At 35.9% G+C, this 20,110-nt stretch overlaps 1 protein-coding gene and 1 long non-coding RNA gene across 23 annotated transcripts in view; one reads left to right on the forward strand and one right to left on the reverse strand.

Annotated features, from left to right (window-relative positions):
* Nucleotides 1-3,367: 3,367 nt before the first annotated feature.
* The window catches only part of LOC123529752 (serine/threonine-protein kinase TBK1-like), a 264,731-nt gene continuing 247,988 nt past the window's right edge, over nucleotides 3,368-20,110 (forward strand). For all 12 annotated transcript variants that reach the window (XM_053522231.1, XM_053522227.1, XM_053522233.1 and 9 more), the window contains exon 1: nucleotides 3,368-3,576. The gene's annotated coding sequence lies outside the window, so the exon portion shown is untranslated. The remainder of the gene's footprint in view (nucleotides 3,577-20,110) is intronic.
* Nucleotides 6,220-20,110, reverse strand: part of LOC128548003 (uncharacterized) — a 217,683-nt gene continuing 203,792 nt past the window's right edge. For 10 of the 11 annotated variants that reach the window (XR_008366861.1, XR_008366860.1, XR_008366858.1 and 7 more), the window contains one exon: nucleotides 17,251-18,129. This is a non-coding gene — a long non-coding RNA (uncharacterized LOC128548003). Of the gene's footprint in view, nucleotides 8,915-17,250; nucleotides 18,130-20,110 lie in introns of those variants that run through there. The other variant, XR_008366859.1, reaches the window with a different exon arrangement.

The following is a 20,110-nucleotide window of genomic DNA, read 5'->3' on the forward strand; positions in this document are numbered from 1 at the left end:
CCATTAGTGACAGCTCTTGTTTTTAGTAAATTTGATGCATTTTTACTGTATCTCTGTTATTACAGAGGGTTTTTTTATTCAAAATAATTGTTCCACATCATAGCAAACATCGTTTAATACAAAAGCCATAAGAGCTTTTGTTGTTTTCGAACAAGAAAAAAAACTCTGTACAAGCGACTCATGTAGATGGGTTCGATTAATATCATGCAAACGAATCCATATTTATGAATATTGTAAATGAAAGTGTTGATAAGATTGCCTTGGTGTTTTTTTTTTTCAATTATTTCATTGCAGAGTTTTAGGAGACTAAGTAGATATTGGAACCTTACTATAATCACATACTTCATTTAGAAAAGTACAGCTGTACAAAGTTATGGCATGTAGGTTCTCAACATAATCACAATAAACCAAACCACTCCTTAACTAATAACCCATACTAAGAAGTTAAATTTCCATTGTACTTTAAACTTTCATCTTATGAAATGTTTAAATTGTGTTTAAATTGTGTGGTTTTCATAAATTTTAAAATGCCATTGTTCGGACTTTAAGTACACACGTACATGGATTTTAATTTTTAAGCATGTTGAAAACAGTGATATCGTTAGAACTATTACTTGATGGACTAAAAATCTCATTTGTCTTCGTCGTACCAATGTAAATCATGATGCTTAATGTTTTCTTATGTAGCCGAGACTGTTTCTTTTTGTTTTTCAGATCTATAATATGCTTTATTCAAGGCATGGCCTGACACCTATGTTGGCTTGGACAGCTTCCTCAACACAACAGTGAGAGGCAAGTTGTTTAAAAGCTTGGAATTACTCAATGCCTGACTGGTGTTGTGATAGAGAAGATCGTTCCGAAGCATAGAATGTGCCAAGCAAAACAATAGCAGACACGATCTTCATGAGAAGTAACCAAATATGTAACCTCAGACGCCCCCAGCACCGGCTTAAATGTGCGTCATACGGACACAATATAGGGGGCTTCCATGGCCGAGTAATAAAGTCGTTGACTTCGAATTACTTGCCCCTAACCACAGTGGGTTCGAACCGTTTCTGTCTAGATGTAGAATTCTTTCATGTGGTCCTACAAAGCTATCACGTTGACTTACGGAAGATCTGTGGAAAAATGAGGATGCATGGGAGTCATACATTAGTCTAGAAAAGTGATGACTTATTAATTATAAAAAGGTGTTTTGTTAAAAAATGCTGAATGTTGAGATGTTTGGCAGTGACAAAAATACTTCAGAACACATTTTCTCATAGAATCTGGAAGTCCAGTCTTGATAAGGTGTCATTAAAAGTTATAATGCAACAATTCGGCTGCTGTGCTCTTATTTCTCGACGCTACTCGTTTATGAGTAATAAAGACAGTTAGTAACATAATGTCAGCTTGTCTTCTTGTCTTCTAGAACACACGGCAGCTCCCAGTGAGAAGAAGTAAAGGTCGCCAATTTAGCAGGAAAAAGTTAATATATAAGTTACTCTGTTCATGATTTTAAAGGTACGAGTAAAAGGATATGATTCGATTTGGGTAAAACAGCGCACCGACACAGTACATGTTATATGGCGACAAACAGAACTAATCATTTTGGTTTCACATCTCATTTACATTGAAACAAAATACGAGATATGGAACCATGTTTTTATACCTGCTGGAATCTCAGAGCTAAAGGAAAAAAAGTGTTCACACCCATAAATTGCCTCTTACGATCATGCAAGGGTAAGGCAGTGGTTCCAGTTCTTTTCTTACACAAGTTGCCATCCAAGAACTACACCGGACAAATGTTAAAAGACAGTTACATTTAAAAATATATGTAAATCTACATATCTTTCAGAAATTTCATTCAAAACACTTTTGACTGCATTCAATCATATCTTTTCGGAGTACAAATGTAAATAACAGTTAATTTATTTTTCTTTGCATAGACAATGGACTGATTCGATATGACTTAAAACATGCCAAATATAGTTGCACTGTAGACGTAATGCATAATTTTTATAATATTTCAAAACGTTAGAATTCAAAAAGGTATATACACTACATATAACTTCATTTTAAAACACTACAGAAAAGATATTCAGGAAATTGAAACATGGTGTAAGCGGCTTTGCGCTTAAAGACGCGCCATAAAATGTCAGATAAGTGTATTCTTTTGTATTTCCATGATGGTAATTATATATACATGATTTGCATGAAAAAAGAGATATACAAGTATTTAGTTACAAATTGACAGTGACATATACATTGTATTACGCCAAGACAATGTGTTTAATTTTTTAACGTTTTTTTAATTAGTGCAATATGTACAGAAATCGGTGTATTTAGTTAAATTTCAATGACATTTTGTTTCTACAGTGTAAGATATTTATTCATCAATATTCTTAAAACTATGCTTAAAAGAGATTAACTGAATACGTTTTTAGATGACATTGTGACGATGGCGGTGGCGATGAGACGATGTGCATAGCTCACGAACTTGATCTGTAGGTCAAAGGACAAGGTCATTATGTCTTTTGTGTCCATGGGGTGGTTTGAGGAGTGCAGCTGTGCATATCCACCCCCCCCCCGCCCCCACTCCCCCGCTTCCTCCTCGCTTTTCCGCCCCCTCCCCCTCCCCAGCACCATCACAAAAGAGATAATTCTTTTTTACACTTATTTATATTCTAATGTTTAATATTCAAGCACATGAACTTGGTCGGAATGTCAAAGGTGAAGGTCAAAATTTGGTTACTAATCAGTACTGTGTATTTTGTGTCTGGAGGACAACTTCTTGTATAAAGACACACACACACACAGATACACACACATTAACTCCTTAACTGCCCCCCCCCCCCCCCCCCCCCCCCCCACACACACACACAAAACAAACAAAAACACTCAGTTTCTTGTTTAGTATTCCATCACTGCTGCCGTACAAAACCCCACAGCCCACAGTCCCCCACCCACTGTCACATACATTAAATCTCCTTCGCCGCCCCCGCCCCCACCCAATACACACACACACACACACCCTCCTCCTCCTCCGAAGTAGAACGCGTATTCATTTATTACTACACATTATAGTAAAGTGAAAGCATGCTCTAATGTGAACAGTAAAGTACTTATCAAATATAAACCAAACATATTAGCTGCGATATATTATTCATTTTTGCTTTATATTGTAACGGGGAGTACACCCATGATTATTCATTGTTATTACTCAATTTCACGTTATACTTACCAAATCTACTGTAATTTGATGACATGTCGGAAGTTTGAACTAGTAGAATGCACCTGTTATGTTACTACTCTACTTAAACACTGCTGAGTTTATCATAAAGGTTAAACGGCCATAGTACAACAGGTACAAGGTATTTTAAGCGATATTTATATTAAGTTATTTTTACAAAGTGGAATTTCCAGTTTTGTATATGAGTCATTTGTAAACATCCATGTTAAGGCAACAGTTGTGAAGACAGTTATTGATCTTATTGGAAATAATAATTTAAAAGTTACACTGTCAAATGTCATTACTGTAGTTACCGTTGCCAAGACAGGAGCCAATTCATGTACAATTTAAAGGGAATAAAGCAAGTAAGTTGTTCATTTTTACTGAAAACAAATCTATAACACGCGTATCTGACAGTTTTGTATAAAACCTGCCCATTTGATCAATCACAAACATCCGAAATACAAAGATTGATGCTTTACCAATGCAAATCAGTTAGAAACTACAATTTCCAGGTTTTCATCTATTGAAAATGTCGGGTATTCTAATTTTCATGTTTATATTGTCTTTACATTTTTCATATTCGTAAACAATCTATGTGTTACCGCCTTTATGCATTTTTCTTTAGTACGACTAGATCAGATTATATTATTATCAATGTTTGGTAACTTATGCGAGATTTTTTTTTCACATAAAGTCTAACATATTGGATGTTCTCACCAGCTTGGTCTTAATCCATTCTTGGCTCGGAGTTATATTGTTTTCGGTTATTTTGCCTCCCCAAATGTAGTCGTGCCGGGAAATAGAATATATCCAAGCGGCAGGACCTTCATGCTTCGGTCCAGCGGGTGTTTCACGAACAATGATATGATAACAAATATAAATCAATCAAATATATTAAGTGTTTTTTTTTTTTTGAAAATGAAGATAGTTATTTTAGTTACTATTGTAAAGAATTTTACCTCTGAAATGATGTAATCTGCCAAATGTGTTTCTCGGAGGAAAATTTGCCCTTACGTTTTGGCCGAATCCATTAGTGTTTAAAGGGGTATCTGGTTTAAGACTGAATCTGTGCATGTTTTCACCGCTTAGTCATGTTTGCGAAAAAGACAGAGAAGCCGACTATTTATATATGTTTTGATCATAAGCTGCTATACTTGCAGTCATTGATATCCAGGCAAGCCTTTCCTTTTAAAAGGAGAAACTTTATTGTGTGTTTCAATGCATAAAGATATACAAGCGAACAGTAAGGTCTTCTTAAAGACAACGAGCAGCTTTACTTGATATGAAATATTTACATGCTAATAACAAGGCAATATTACGATATTTTGTAATATATTTCGTATAACTTTATCCGACCTACTTTTATAGCGTTTTTGGCTCTGGACCTTCGTCCCCTCTTCCCGACTTAACTGTCCAAACCTTCCTCTTACACATGATACATGTTTTTGGAAATCTATTAGTTTGGGCAAGGGGGTATTTCTCTATTAAAATACTCCTGCTTTTCATACATAAATTAATTATTATCATAAATGATAATTCATAATACAAATTATTATAAATAAATAAATTGTTTTAACTTCAGAAAACATCTTTATAATAATCATAGATTTTACAAAAAAAAAAAAAAAAAAAAATATTTATACTAGCTAAATGTTTTGACAAAATTTACCGATTTTCCGATAATGTTTAATTTTTGATAAATTCTTAGGCAAGTTGAAATTACGCACAATATATAATTGAAACATGCTACCGTAGCACAACATTAAGTAGCTTAACAGTTAAGATGTCGTAAGATTCTCTTCTAAATAAAGCCATTTTATTGACATCTTTCCTCTCTAATTATCTGGCTCCCGACTTGATATATACTCACATATTTTTCATCTCGGCATGATAGATTTATTTACATAATTAATGATCTTTAAATAACATGAGGAATTCTTTCACATGCTACAAATCTAAACGATAAATCACCTGATCATGCTTTGTTAGTCATCATCCTGGGAACATTACAAGAATGCATGTCGTGTCAACTGTGATCGACTATCTGAATCATTTCTATTTTGATGTGGTTTGTAACATGTTGAACGTTTTAGTGATATCAAGTTAAAACAATCGGGAAAAGTCTCTTGTATTGTATAAGGATATCTGTCGCAAATACAGTTAAAAACTTGACTTGTGTAACAGTTAGCAGTATCAGCCTGTCACATAAATTTTCTTAAAGTTACTCATTTTATAAAGGTTGTGTACTAGACTTCTTAGTTCTGGTTTGAAATTAATTTGACAGCATAGATAATTAATAGCTGTAAAATTAAATCAGTTTAATAATTTTCGTTTATTGCCTTTTTAATGACGACGATTCAATAACCAGTAGGCTTACTAACAGTGTCCATTATTCTAGTTTATTCCATACAGAATGTGTAATAGATGAAACATAATTATAATAGTATACAAGGATGTTTATAGATACAAAGAGAGACAACTTTTGTAGTCTTGCTTCGCTGAGGAAACTCGTTTGATATGGAGTTACGAAAAATGTTATTGTCATCATCCAGATATATCTACTTTGCTTTGGATGCATGTTTGGTGATCAGCTTTTCTGCTTCAAGCTATGCATTGCTAAGAATAATGACAGAATTTCTCAGGACGAGTTTTCTGTCATTATTCTCTGCAGTGAATTGTCATACTTATTATTTCGTTTTTGCTTCTCAACTGAATTTATTTTAAAGTTATGTTAAAGGCCCTGGTTCCACAACATAAAAAGGGATATTTTTTAGATATTAGGAAATTAATGCTATATATATTTCTTAAGAATGCTTTGAAACTTAATTACTGGCAGACTATATGTTATGGATTAGTTGTTTTTACTTCGTTTTACGATAAAAATCGAAAAGCGTTTGTAACATTTTACGCTCAATGTTCACTAAATCCTCTGTAGCGGTAATGGTAACGACAGCCGAGCGGTCCGGGTGGTCATCTTTTTTCTTGATTTGACATTTCTAAAATAGTTCAGAAAAAAACTTTTATTCAAATGTTCATAATATAACCAAACTTCAATTTGAAAGAAAGGTCATTTCTTAGCCAAAATCTTGCTTCCGCTATTACTACATTTTGGCGATCTAACTCATCTTTTCATTTTATAGTTATATCTTGGCACTAATACAGTAGTCTAAACTTCAAGTTTGCGAACTGGATCTGTGCTTTCGGACATTTCCTGTATCCAGTCCGTCTTAAACACGAGGTTAGTGTTAATCTATTTTCCACCGAAAATCCCCAACAAAACAGGCCTAAAAATATATTATTCCTTTAGGGCAACCTCTCCAGTATTGCAGATAGGATAGGTAGGTCTACTTTTTAGGGAGGGTAGGGGGAAGTAGGGGAGAGGATAGGACAGCAAGAATGTTTCTCAGTAGGTCAGAAAGTAGAATCTTGGTGTAACAGCTAATATATACATACAAGAGGGCCAAGATGGCCCTATGTCGCTCACCTGAGTAACACACCATAACAGTGTAAACATGTTCGACCTAGTGATTTCATGGAGACAAATATTCTGACCAACTTTCATTAAGATTGGACCAAAATGTGGCCTCTTGAGTGTAAACAAGCATTTTCTTTGATCTGGCCTAGTGACCTAGTTTGTGACCCAACATGGCCGAGATAAGCCATTGTCCAAGATTTTATGAAAACAAACATTCTAACAAAGATTCGGGAAGATTGGAGCAAAGAGTGGCCTCTAGAGTGTATAGAAGCTTTTCCTTTGATTTGACCGGGTGACCTAGTTTTTGACCCCATTTGACCCAGATTCGACTTTGACCTAGAGGTCATCAAGACAAATATTCTGACCGATTCTTATGAGTTTCAAACTTAAATTGTGGTTTTTAGAATGGTAACAAGATTTTCCTTTGATCTGGCCTAGTGACCTAGTTTTTGACCCCCACATGACCCAGATAAAACTTCTTTCGAGATTTTATGCAGACAAACATTCTGGCAAGGGTTCATGCACATCAAATGAAAAATGCAACCCCTATTGCATACACAAGGCTTTTCTTTGATTTTAACAGGTGACCTAGTTTTTGACCCTAGATGACTCAGATTCGGAAAGATAAACATTTTCACCAAGTATCAATAAGATAGGGTCATAAACATGGCCTCTAGAGTGTTGTCAAGCTTTTCCTTTGATTTGACCGGATGACCTAGTTTTTGACCCAAATGACCCAGATTCAAACATGATCTAGAGGTCATCAAGTCAGACATTCTGACCTAACATGATCCAGTTTCAAACTTGACCTTGATATAATCAAAACAAACATTCTGATCAAGTTTCATAAAGATTGAGTCACAACTGTGGCCTCGAGAGTGTTCAGAAGCTTCCCTTGATTTGACCGGGTGACCTAGTTTTTGACTCCACATGATCCAGATTCGAATTTGACCTAGAAGTCATCAAGACAAATATTCTGACCAATTCTCACGAGTTTCAAACTTAAATTGTGGTCTCTAGAATGGTAACAAGATTTTCCTTTGATCTGGCCTTGTGACCTAGTTTTTGACCCCATATGACCCTGTTTCGAACTTGACCTAGAGATCATCAAGACAAACATTCTGGTTAAGTTTCATGAAGATTGAGTTACAACTGTTGCCTCTAGAGTGTTCACAAGCTTTTCCATTGATTTGACCGGGTGACCCCACATGACCCAGATTCAAACTTGACATAGAGATCATCAAGACAAACATTCTGACTAAGTTTCATCAAGACTGAGTCACAACTGTGACCTCGAGAATGTTCATAAACTTTTCCTTTGATCTGGCCTGCTGACCTAGTTTTTGACCCCATATGACCCAATTTCGAACTTGACCGAGAGATCATCAAGAAAAAACATTCTGAACAAGTTTCATAACGATTGGGTCACAACTGTGGCCTCTAGAGTGTTCACGAGGCAAATGTTGACGGACAACGCACGAAGGACGCCGACGGACGCCGGACAGTGACCGGTCACAATAGCTCACCTTAAGCACTTCGTGCTCAGCTGCAGGCGAGCTAAAAATAAGATTTTGTAATGAGTAAAGTGTCCATTGGAATTTATCCCTTTTCGGCCAACTTTTGAATATTTTGCTATAGAACTGGAAAAAAACTGAGGTAGGGGGTTAAGCTAGGTAGAGTCTGTTACACTAAACAAACTACTTTTTTATATACGAAGTAAACCTCTTGAACTTAGAATTTATTAAATTTCTTCAAACACCCTTTCCCTTAGGTTTAAATGATAACATCTATCAAGAGGAAATTATTTCAAAAGATTCAGGAATTGATATGTTCTCTCTCTGTACTAAAAAGACGCAAAGCTCGTTCTCGTGGTGTTCGACAAAATGTAAATATCAAACATAAACTTCGCAAAAGAGTGACTGTAACTGATTACAGTATGATTCTACAAAAGTCTGGTAGACATGCAATGGTGTCGGCCCTTCTTTGCTGTATAGTAGAACAAGCATTTTTGGTCATGAAACAAACTTACAGCAATGACAGCTCTGTGTATTTCTAAAGTTTAACACTATTCAAGTCAATCAAGACTAGAAAACAACTGTCATCAACAATGAACTTTTTAGCTATACTTCAATGTTTACACAATTACTGTCATCATTTTTATACACATCTATCAAGGCCTTCTTGTCCGGAGTACTTCTTTAATCCTTCCGCACAGACATGTATTCCTGCAGAAAACAGACAAAAGAACTGGTAATCAATTAAAGACATCACAGAAATTAAATTTACACAATGTCAATAAATACATTTGAAATGTAGCCAGTCAAAATAGATAGGGCCACATATTGATTCTGAATCTGATCGTAAACGCAAATTTCTCAAATTATATATCCTAAATAAAGGAATAGAGTTTATAGATTTACCTGGTATTTTTAGAGACCAGTTTGTAGTTAGCCCTGTTCCTAAATATTTTAAGAATTCTGAGGCATCTATTATCTGTTATAACTATAGTAAACAAGTTAGAAACATAATATATAATTACAATAACTTTGTTTCGGATTTAGACGGAGACCTAAATGTTCCAGACAGTTGTAATTTTAAAGAATCTAAATACTGTTATTGCCGGTCATATAATAACGGGTAATTGTACGAATATTGATGTCAAAAGAAGCAGGAACATTTTCTCTAAGGGTCCAAACTATAAAATTCTTTCGTGTGTAAACTTTGAAACATGTCTCTCTGAAATAACTCAGTCTATTTGATGACTATACAAAACATTGTCTAGAACAGAAATGCAAACCCGAACACTCTTACTAAATGGAAAAAAAAAGAATATTTATTATAATAAGACAAGCTCGCATAAAATTCTATAAATAAAACCATTCTTTTTTATGTCCTAAACCGAAATTCTCAGTTCGAAATTGAAAGAAAGCTAAATTTAAGTTCCATACGAATTTTGTTTTAACTTTAGACAAATCTTCAAATAATGTTATCATTATGTGACGCATTTACTACACAGATCCATTACAAAATGAATTGAAACCAGTTATCGCCACGAGATGAGAATAATATTGTAAAAGATCATTTACATCAATGTATAAATTTTAACATCAGACTTGATGAAAGTCAGTTGAAGCTGTCTTCCCTTTATTAGATCCAAAAACTACATGAAACCACATTTAAAGCTCGATTCATTGCTAATCCATCGTTATGTACTACAAAAATATGTCTCTTCTTTTGATTTCTTGTCAAACTGCAATAAAAGACCACGTGCAGAAGTGAGAACCCAAAAAGCTATTAATTTTAATTTAAATACTGCAAATTTTCGACTACAGGTACTTATGATTTTTCTACTTTATACTAATTTACCACATGATTTCATAAAGGGAAAAACTGGTACTCTTAATTGAGACAATTAAGAAGTCTCTTTTAAAAAGATACACGGCCGCATTAGTCAATGCACACTTTAAGATACGAAACGTGCATGCACTCTGCACCCTTACAAACGATCGGGTACGTGTATTTATAAAGCAAAACAAAATGAAGTTTTTAAAGTAAACTTTTCATGTTTTTTATGTAGAACATATTTTACAGAACACATATTTTACATCATTACATTATTATATTAGACATAATCTAGGAAATTTTGACAAAAAATAAGACTAAAAATTAGGAGCCGAAAAATGGGGGACGAAATGGCCATTGAAATCGTCAAGGGATAGGAAATGACCAAAATTGGGACGAGTTGACTAGGGGACGAGTTGACTGTAAATCGTTTACGGGAGATCACTCCATATCAGAGTGGCCGATCGAACTCTGCCGCAGTTTCACTACCGAGGGGATTAAGGTTTATGACGTAAGCTATTTCCAAAGGAGTCTTGCAACGGATTATACTGTCAAACAATACAGGTCAGAGCACCTGCACAGCCCTTAAGAAAATATCTATATTATTCGAAAACCTGTGGAATTTTTATCTACCAATCAAAGTGCACATTTTTAATCAGCTGTCTAAGATTCTTACAGGAAGTAAAGGTGAAATCAAATATGTGGTACCAGTTTTATCTTTTTTTTTTAATGTCTTATTGTCTTGTAGTATGTACATTTTATATAAAATTTTGTTTGAACAAAGTTATCTTAACTGACAGGAAGTACCATTAGATAGAAAGGATTATTTAAATATTTGTCGTAAAAAATCTTGAATGCAACTGACGCATTTTTAGTTTTAAATGCAACTCAACTTTCTGGCGGGGCCTCGGGCTTAATCCATGAGAAAAGTGTGAATGTTCTGTTCCGATGAAAAGTTTTGATTTTCGCCTGCCTGATCAGTTGTCGGGAATGGGCTTATTTCATTCTTCTTTCAGTTTTGATCACTGCTTTTATGTAAGCTTCAGTTGTTTTTGGTCAATTCAGAATTGCTCTCCTTAAATTTTCTTTGGTAGGTGCCGTCTCTAAATAATAATGCAGTCATCCAAAGCCTGACAGGAGCAATGGGCTTCCTTGTAACTTAAACTATATAGACAGTCTTCATCAAATAGATGCAACAGAAATATTGACTGGTTCTTCTTTGCTACAGGATTTATTATTTGTATATAATAGTTCATAGAATACATTTTTCTTTCAATATTGTTTTCAGAGTGAAGACTTGTAACTCTTTGAAGTGATTCAGTTCCTTTATTTATGAAGCAAATTGCATAATACGGTTTTATATATGCCCTCCTTCGAAGAAGGAGGGGTATATTGTTTTGCAAATGTCGGTCGGTCTGTCGGTCGTCGGTCGGTATGTAGACCAATCGGTTTCCGGATGATATCTCAAGAACGCTTGGGCCTAGGATCAAGAAAATGTTAGGGAGGTTGGTCCTGACCAGCACATGGCTTATCAAGGTCACAGTGACCCTGAACAGTCAAACGGTTTCCGGATGGTAACTCAAGAACGCTTAGGCTTAGGACCACGAAACTTCATAGGGAGGTTGATCATGACCAGCAAATGACCCATATTCATTTTGAGGTCAGTAGGCCAAAGGGCAAGGTCACCGTGACCGGAACACTTAAACCATTTCTGGACCATAACTTGAAAACGCTTAAGCCTAGGATCACGAAACTTAATAGGCAGGTTGATCATATTAAATTTGAGGTCAGCAGGTCAAGGGTCAAGGTCACAGTGATCCAGAACAGTTAAACTGTTTCCGGATTATAACTTGAAAACGCTTGGACCTAGGATAACGAAACTTAATAGGGAGGTTGATCATGACCAGCAGATTATTCCTTTTGATTTTGAGGTCAGTAGGTCAAAAGTCAAGGTCACAATGACCTGGAACATTTAAATGGTTTCCGGACGATACCTTGAGAATGCTTGGGCCTAGGATCAAGAAACAAGAAACAAGGAGGTGGATCATGACCAGCAAAAGACCCCTATTGATTTTGAAGTCAGTAGGTCAAAGGTCAAGGTCACAGTGACCCTGCACATTCAAACAGTTTCCGGATGGTAACTCAAGAACGCTTAGGCCTAAGATCACGAAACTCAATAGGGCGGTTGATCATGACCAGCAAATGGCCCCTGTTGATTTTGAGCTCAGTAGGTCAAAGGTCAAGGTCACCGTGATCCGGAACACTTAAACCATTTCTGGACCATAACTTGAGAACGCTTAAGCCTAGGATCACGAAACTTAATAGGCAGGTTGATCATATTAAATTTGAGGTCAGCAGGTCAATGGTCAAGGTCACAGTGACCTAGAACAGTTAAACTGTTTCCGGATTATAACTTGAGAACGCTTGGACCTAGGATCACGAAACTTAATAGGGAGGTTGATCATGACCAGTAGATGATCTTTTTAGCTCACCTGAGCAATGCTCAGGTGACTTTTTCTCATCACTCGATGTCCGGCGTCTGTCTGTCTGTCGTCTGTCTGTCCGTCAACATTTAGCTTGTGTATGCGATAGAGGCTGTATTTTTCAACTGATCTTCATGAAATTTGGTCAGAATGATTACCTTGATGAAATCTAGGCCGAGTTTGAAAATGGGTTATCTGGGGTCAAAAACTAGGTCACTAGGTTAAGTCAAAGAAAAACCTTGTGTATGCGATAGAGGCTGTATTTTTCAATTAATCTTCATGAATACTGGTCAGAATGATATCCTTCATGAAGTCTAGGCCGAGTTCGAAAATGGGTCATCTGAGGTCAAAAACTAGGTCACTAGGTCAAATCAAAGAAAAACTTTGTGTATGCGATAGAGGCTGTATTTTTCAATTAATCTTCATGAATTTTGGTCAGAATGATAACCTTGATAAAATCTAGGCCGAGTTTGAAAATGGGTCATCTGGGGTTAAAAACTAGGTCACTAGGTCAAATTAAAGAAAAACCTTGTGTATGCGATAGAGCCTGTATTTTTCAATTAATCTTTATGAATTTTGGTCAGAATGATTGCCTTGATGAAATCTAGGTCAACTTTGAATATGGGTCATCTGGGATCAAAAAGTAGGTCATTAGGTCAAATCAAAGTAAAACCTTGTGTATGCGATAGAGGCTATATTTTTCAATTGATCTTCATGAAATTCAGTCAGAATGATTGCCTTGATAAAATCTTGGTCAAGTTTGAATATGGGTCATCTTAGGTCAAAAACTAGGTCACTAGGTCAAATCAAAGAAAAACCTTGTGTATGCGATAGAGGCTGTATTTTTCAATTGATCTTTATGAAATTTGGTCAGAATTATTGCCTTAATAAAATCTAGGTTGAGTTTGGTTATTGGTCATCTGTGGTCAAAAACTAGGTCACTAGGTCAAATAAAAGAAAAACCTTGTGTATGCAATAGAGGCTGTATTTTTCAATTGATCTTCATTAAATTTGGTCAGAATGATTGCCTTGATGAAATCTAGGTCAACTTTGAATATGGGTCATCTGGGATCAAAAACTAGGTCACTAGGTCAAATCAAAGGAAAATCTTGTGTATGTGATAGAGGCTGTATTTTTCAATTGATCTTCATGAAATTTGGTCAGAATGATTGCCTTGATAAAATCTAGGTCAAGTTCGAATATGGGTCATCTGGGGTCAAAAACTAGGTCACTAGGTTAAATAAAAAAAATACTTGTGTTTGCTCCGATTTTAATGATACTTGGTCAGAATATTTTTTTCCATGCAATCACTAGGTCTATGTTTACACTGTTATGGTGTATTATGGTGTGTTTCTCAGGTGAGCGACCTAGGGCCATCTTGGCCCTCTTGTTTTTATTTTGAAATCAGTAGGTCAAGGGTCAAGGTCACAGTGACCTAGAATAGTTAAACCGTTTCCGGATTATAACTTGAGAACGCTTGGTCCTAGGATCACGAAACCTAATTGGGAGGTTGATCATGAGCAGCAGATGATCCCTCTTGATTTTGAGGTCAGTAGGTCAAAGGTCAAGGTCACCACGACCTGGAACATTTAAATGATTTCCGGACGATACCTTGAGAACGCTTGGGCATAGGAACAAGAAACTTAATAAGAAGGTTAATCATGGCCAGCAAATGACCCCTATTAATTATGAGGTCAGTATGTCAAAGGTCAAGATCACAATTGTTTTTGCTAAATAATTAGAGATTGCTTTGGTCTAATATCACATTTGATACGGAGGTCACTTTTGACTGGTAAATGACCCATAATTATTGATTTGAGGTCAGTACGTAAAACGTCCAGTGCACAGTGACCAAATAATTTCTGTTCCTTGTGTAGTTACTGAATGCATCAAGGGGCACTTCGTGTTCTACTTATTTATTTATTTGGGTTTTACGGCGCACCAACACAGTATAGGTTATATGGCGCCAAACAGGACCACAAAATTTGGTTTCACATCTCATTTACATCGAAATAAAAACATATTCGTGTTCTACGATCTACGATCTCTTGTTTTAGTTGTTGTCTGTAAATGTGTATCACTACCCTTTCTTGGATTGTCAAATTTAATTCTACAGAGATAATTTGATTGTATTATGGAACTTCAACATTGTATGCAGACATTTTACTTACTTGAAGTATTGACGGGAGAGCTGAATCTATATGAAGCCACTAATAAAGTTTTACATATATTTTTATCTCAAGGGAAACTTAATAAACACTTTTTACTTACATACTGTCCTGCAGGGTACTAATAATGAATTGTACACTGTATTCACCATATGTTAATCAGTAGAAAGGCATATTTAATTAAAAGGGTGCAGTTTGGATTGTTTGGATAGACAGGACAATTCAATGACGATTTTAAAAACAATGCAAGTTAGCATTATGTTTACATTAACGTTGATTTTGATGGTGAAAACGAAATTTATATGACAGATCCTACCACAGATTTTTTCTTTATTGCTTGAAATAATTGATATTTTGCTTTGGCTGTTTTTGCTACTTTAGTTATCACATACTGAATAAAACGTAAAAAGTTGGGGGTAGACGTATCCCACCCACCGTATTACTACATATACTATTTCGGAAAATCTTAACATCTAATCATTTATAAAGAAACATTATTCTCATGATTGCAATAAAAAGGGAAATTAAATTAATTCCTACTGAAAACGTCAGATATCATTGCATCTTTCTATCAGTCAGCTTAAACTATAGTTTCATTTTTACGCGGTTTACATTCTTATTACACTCCGCGCCCACAGGCGTGAATATTTGTGATGGCTTTTCAGAATGCAGTGTATGTCGTAAATGACGATTTTTCCTTTCGATTTGCAAAATTTCAAATTTTTATTTTCAATGTCTGATCGGGCCAATAATAATGCCATCTGATTTAACAACGGACATCACGTGGAAAATTCCTTTTCAGTTTGATGAATGGGCCAGAAAGAAGATTACCTTTTTCGTGTGTACTAATTATGTCTACCCCCTCCCCCAACTGGGGGAGACATATTGTTTTTGCCCTGTTCGTCCGTCCGGCACTTTTCATTTCCGATCAATAACAGGAGACCATTTGACCTAGAACCTTCAAACTTCATACTAAGGGTGGCAAGGCTTACGGAGTAGACGAACCCTATTGTTTTTGGGGTAACTCCATCAAAGGTCAAAGTCACAGGGGCCTGAACATATAAAAATCTTTCCAATCAATAACTTGAGAACCGCTTGACCCAGACTGTTGAAACTTAATAGGATGATTGAACATGCAGAGTAGATGACCCCTACTGATTTTTGGAGTCAGTCTGTCAAAGGTCAAGGTCACAGGGGCCTGAACATGGAAAACCATTTCCAGTTCATAACTTGAGAACCACTATAACTTAGTTGGATGAAACATGCCAAGTAGATGATCCCTATTGCAGCCAACCATCAGTGTCTCTTTGACTTTCGCTTCTGTCCCTTATTGACTTCTTGCCTATACGACTATGCATTGGGGGAGACATGTGCTTTTCTACAAAAGCATCTTCTAGCTTTATTTTTATTTTATTTTAAATATTGATTTATCATATTGTTGGCATTGTTATTTGCCACATTTATTTCATATGATAGGAGGTATAGGCCTTTTATTCAAACCGAAGTACTGGATACTGTTTTGTACATGCATGTAAAGTTAATTTATGTTATTTTTTAAACCCACTTTATTGTGTTACTTTTATTGATATGTATATAAGTATGTTTTATACTACTACTACTGTATAAGCATTTGTTAAGCATTGTTGTGCTGATACAAATGCAAAACTTTCAAACAACATCAGCTGCACATGGGGATACATAAAAAGGGAAGCAAATCCAGGAATATAAACATTTGTGCAAAATGACTGCCATTTCAAATTGGCTAACTGAAGCCATACCAAAATTATCATAAATTGAGCTAGTTAAAATATCAACAAAATACGTTATTTGGTTACACAGACTATTCAAATTACGCTGGCTCCTCTTTCAAAATGACTATCTTAAATTCTATCAAACATGTACATACGGATGTATAGCTTTTCAAAAACCGAAATCATCTGATATGGATTTCAATATGTTACAGAGGATTTTACTGTTCACTTCAAAATGACAACCTGAAATCTCTTTAAATACAGACCTGTCCGTTTGGTTATTAAACGTGGTCGTTGTGTAGCACAGATAGACGCAAAGCCGTCTTTCCTGGGAAGAACCAGTACTGGAATCTCAGAAATTTCCAGTGCCTGGACCGGGATATTTCCGAAAATTACAATTGAATCTCTACATATCCGAACAAGAGGGTCTCTTTTCACCCTAGGGGCACACATTGAAAAATCTGCACAGAAAACCATTAGATGATGTCACATGCCAAATATCAAGGCTCCATGCCTTGCAGTTTGGGACAAGAAGATTTTTAAAGTTTTTCCTTTCGGTTGCCATGGCAACCAGAGTTCTGCACGGAATTCAATTCTTTTAACAGTTTTGAAGGGGGCCACCCAAGGATCATTCCTGTGAAGTTTGGTTTAATTCTTCCCAGTGGTTTTCAAGAAGAAGATTTTTTTTAGAAAATGTTGACGGTCGGACGACGCACGACGTTGAGCCGTCACAAAAGCTTACCATGAGCCTTTGGCTCAGGTGAGCTAATAAAAACTAATCCAAATATGAGCGTCATAGGCGGTAATCACGCTTCGATTAGCACAGAAAACTATACCATCTTAATACTATTATTTATAATGTATATTTCGTAAGTATATTCATTACGAAATTCTTCTTAAACTAACGTTTCAAAGTGCATAAATCCGATATTTTTAAAGTCCTTGGGTGTATTGATATCTTATTTATTAATAGAATCTCTGAGAGAACTAGATTGGAATGTCAAATAATTAAATCATAATGAAAATAAAAGGGTAAATCCCTTTTATTAAACCGACGATCGAACTGGCTAAACGTACACGGAAGCAGCAAAAAACTAAACACGTTAATTGCTTCCTTAGCAAGAACACTATGTAAATAATTTGAGCAAGATGAAGGAATACTACATTTCATGAGGTATTACTTTGTGTTCATAAAATATTTATGTAATATGTTTGTGTTAACGCAAACAGAATAAATTATATATATCTGTAATTGATCAAGTTATAAAAATGTCAAATATAGGATATCTTGTTCCTTGTGAAAATATTTTCAATCTGTATTCTATGTTTAGGCTATTTTAATATAAATTTATGTTCCTTATCTTCTAAAACATAGGGGATAATCCAGACAATCTAAAAATATTGAACATAAAAATAATGAGGTTAGGTTTTTCTATCCAAGATCTATGTTTTATTGGAAATGTACATTACATCTTAACAAAATCACGTTACATAATAACAGAAATAACTGACAGCAATGTGATGTCTGCTTTGCTACCCTATAAAGTATCAGAGCGTAGAATTCTTGACTTGTGGAGACTATAAATTTGGCTTACAGAAGGTCTATGGTTCTACCCAGGTGCTCGTCCATGCCTAAAACAATGCTCGAAGTGGAACCCGTGGTTTTCCTCCTCGCCAAAGAGTTCTTCTGGTGTCCCTAGAAAAGAAAATATTATAGAGGTTATATTTTAATGATAACTTAAAGAGCAAATAAACAACGGAAATAAAGTTGCTACAATATAATAGGTTTAATATAATAGTAGCTTGATCTTGGATACTGTATTCGGCTCGAGTTGAATTTGCCAGATCGGATCTCACGAGGCCGAGTGTGTTCCGTCCTTGCAAAATCCACGAGAGCCGAATGCAAAATCCCATTTCCAGCTACTGTTGTAATGACCCCTTTATTATATACCTCCACCTTTTTGTTTTTAACTCACCTGAGCACGAAGTGCTCAAGGGTGTGCTATTGATGTCAGTGGTTGTCCATCGTCCGTTAACATTTTCCTTTAAACAACATCCCCTCCTAAACCACCAGGCCAATTTTGATGAAACTTCACAGAGATGTTCCTTTGATTGTCTTCTTTAATAATTGTTCAAAGAATTAAATTTATAGGACTGTGGTTGCCATGGCAACCGAAAGGAAAAACTTTAAAATGTTCCTGCCCAAAACCACAGGGCCTAGGGCTTTGATATTTGGTGTGTAGCATCATCTAGTGGTCCTCTACCAAAATTTTTCAAATTATCCCCCTAGGGTCAAATATGGCCCCATCCTTAGGGTCACATGGTTTATATAGACTTATATAGGGAAAACATTGAAAATCTTCTTGTTCAAACCCACAGGCCTTTGGTATTTGGTATCATCTAGGGGTCCTCTACAAAGATTATTCGGATTATCCCCTACGATCAAATATGGCCCCGCCCTGGGGATCACATGGTTTATACAGACTTATATAGGGAAAAACTTTGAAAATCTTCTTGTCCAAACCCACAGGGCCTAGGGCTTTGGTATTTTGTATGTAGCGTCAACCAATATTGTTCAAATTATCAACCTAGGGTCAAATATGGCCCAGCCCTGGGGTCACATGGTGCTAGGGGGCGTGGGCAGTGTTGTATTTTCCATTAGTGCTCATGAACAGACTCAATCAAACCGAGTCTGCAAGTTTCACTGTTTGCCTTGTTCTCGGTGCTTCCGAGGGATCTACTTTTCAGATTTTATTTATTTCACAACAGTGGGTGTTAAGTACTGTGTGGTGGCCGTAAAAAGTCGCCCCGACTTCATCTCAGTGTTTTCTGGTTCTTCGGGATCATTGATTTCAACTCATTTAGATTTGAAGAATGAATATTGCTTAAGCCGGTGCTAGGGGGCGTGGGCAGTGTTGCATTTTCCATTACTGCTCATGAACAGACTCAATCAAACCGAGTCTGCAATTTTCACTGTTTGTCTTGTTCTCGGTGCTTCCGAGGGATCTACTTTTCAGATTTTATTATATAGACTTGTATAGGGAAAACTTTGAACATCTTCTTGTACGCCACATGGCTATTTGGTATGTAGCATTGTGTAGTAGTCCTTTACCAAGATTGTTCAAATTATCCCCCCTGGGGTTAAAACTGGCCTCGCCCCGGGGGCATGGTTTAAATAGACTTGTATACAGAAAAACTTTAAAAATTATTGTCTTAAACCATAAGGCCCAGAGCTTAGATATTTAGTATGTGGCATGCTCTAGTGGTTCTCTACCGAGATTGTTCAAAGCAAGACTTCGGGGTCAATATATGCCACGTCCGGAGTGTCTGTTGTTTTACATTGTCTTATATTGGAAAAATCTTTAAACAAGAGGGTCATGATGACCCTGAATCGCTCACCTGAGTAATATGCGCCACATGTTTCAAATGGCAAACTGACGCTAAAATATTATAAAGTAGGTCGGTAGGTCACATTCATGGTCACTGAAAATCAGTTTTAATTTTGGTGTGCAAAACTGTCCATGTCATCCAAATTTCATGGCTGTATCTTAAAAAACAAGAAAGTAGGTCAGCAGGTCAAGGTAACAGTCAAGTGACTCCTAATTGCTTAGGGTCATCAGGTAATTATAATTAAACAGTCTAGGAAATATAATCTGATAATTTTTGAAGTATTTATT

Source organism: Mercenaria mercenaria, chromosome 13, assembly GCF_021730395.1.
Source record: "Mercenaria mercenaria strain notata chromosome 13, MADL_Memer_1, whole genome shotgun sequence".
NCBI classification, from domain to species: Eukaryota; Metazoa; Mollusca; class Bivalvia; order Venerida; family Veneridae; genus Mercenaria; species Mercenaria mercenaria.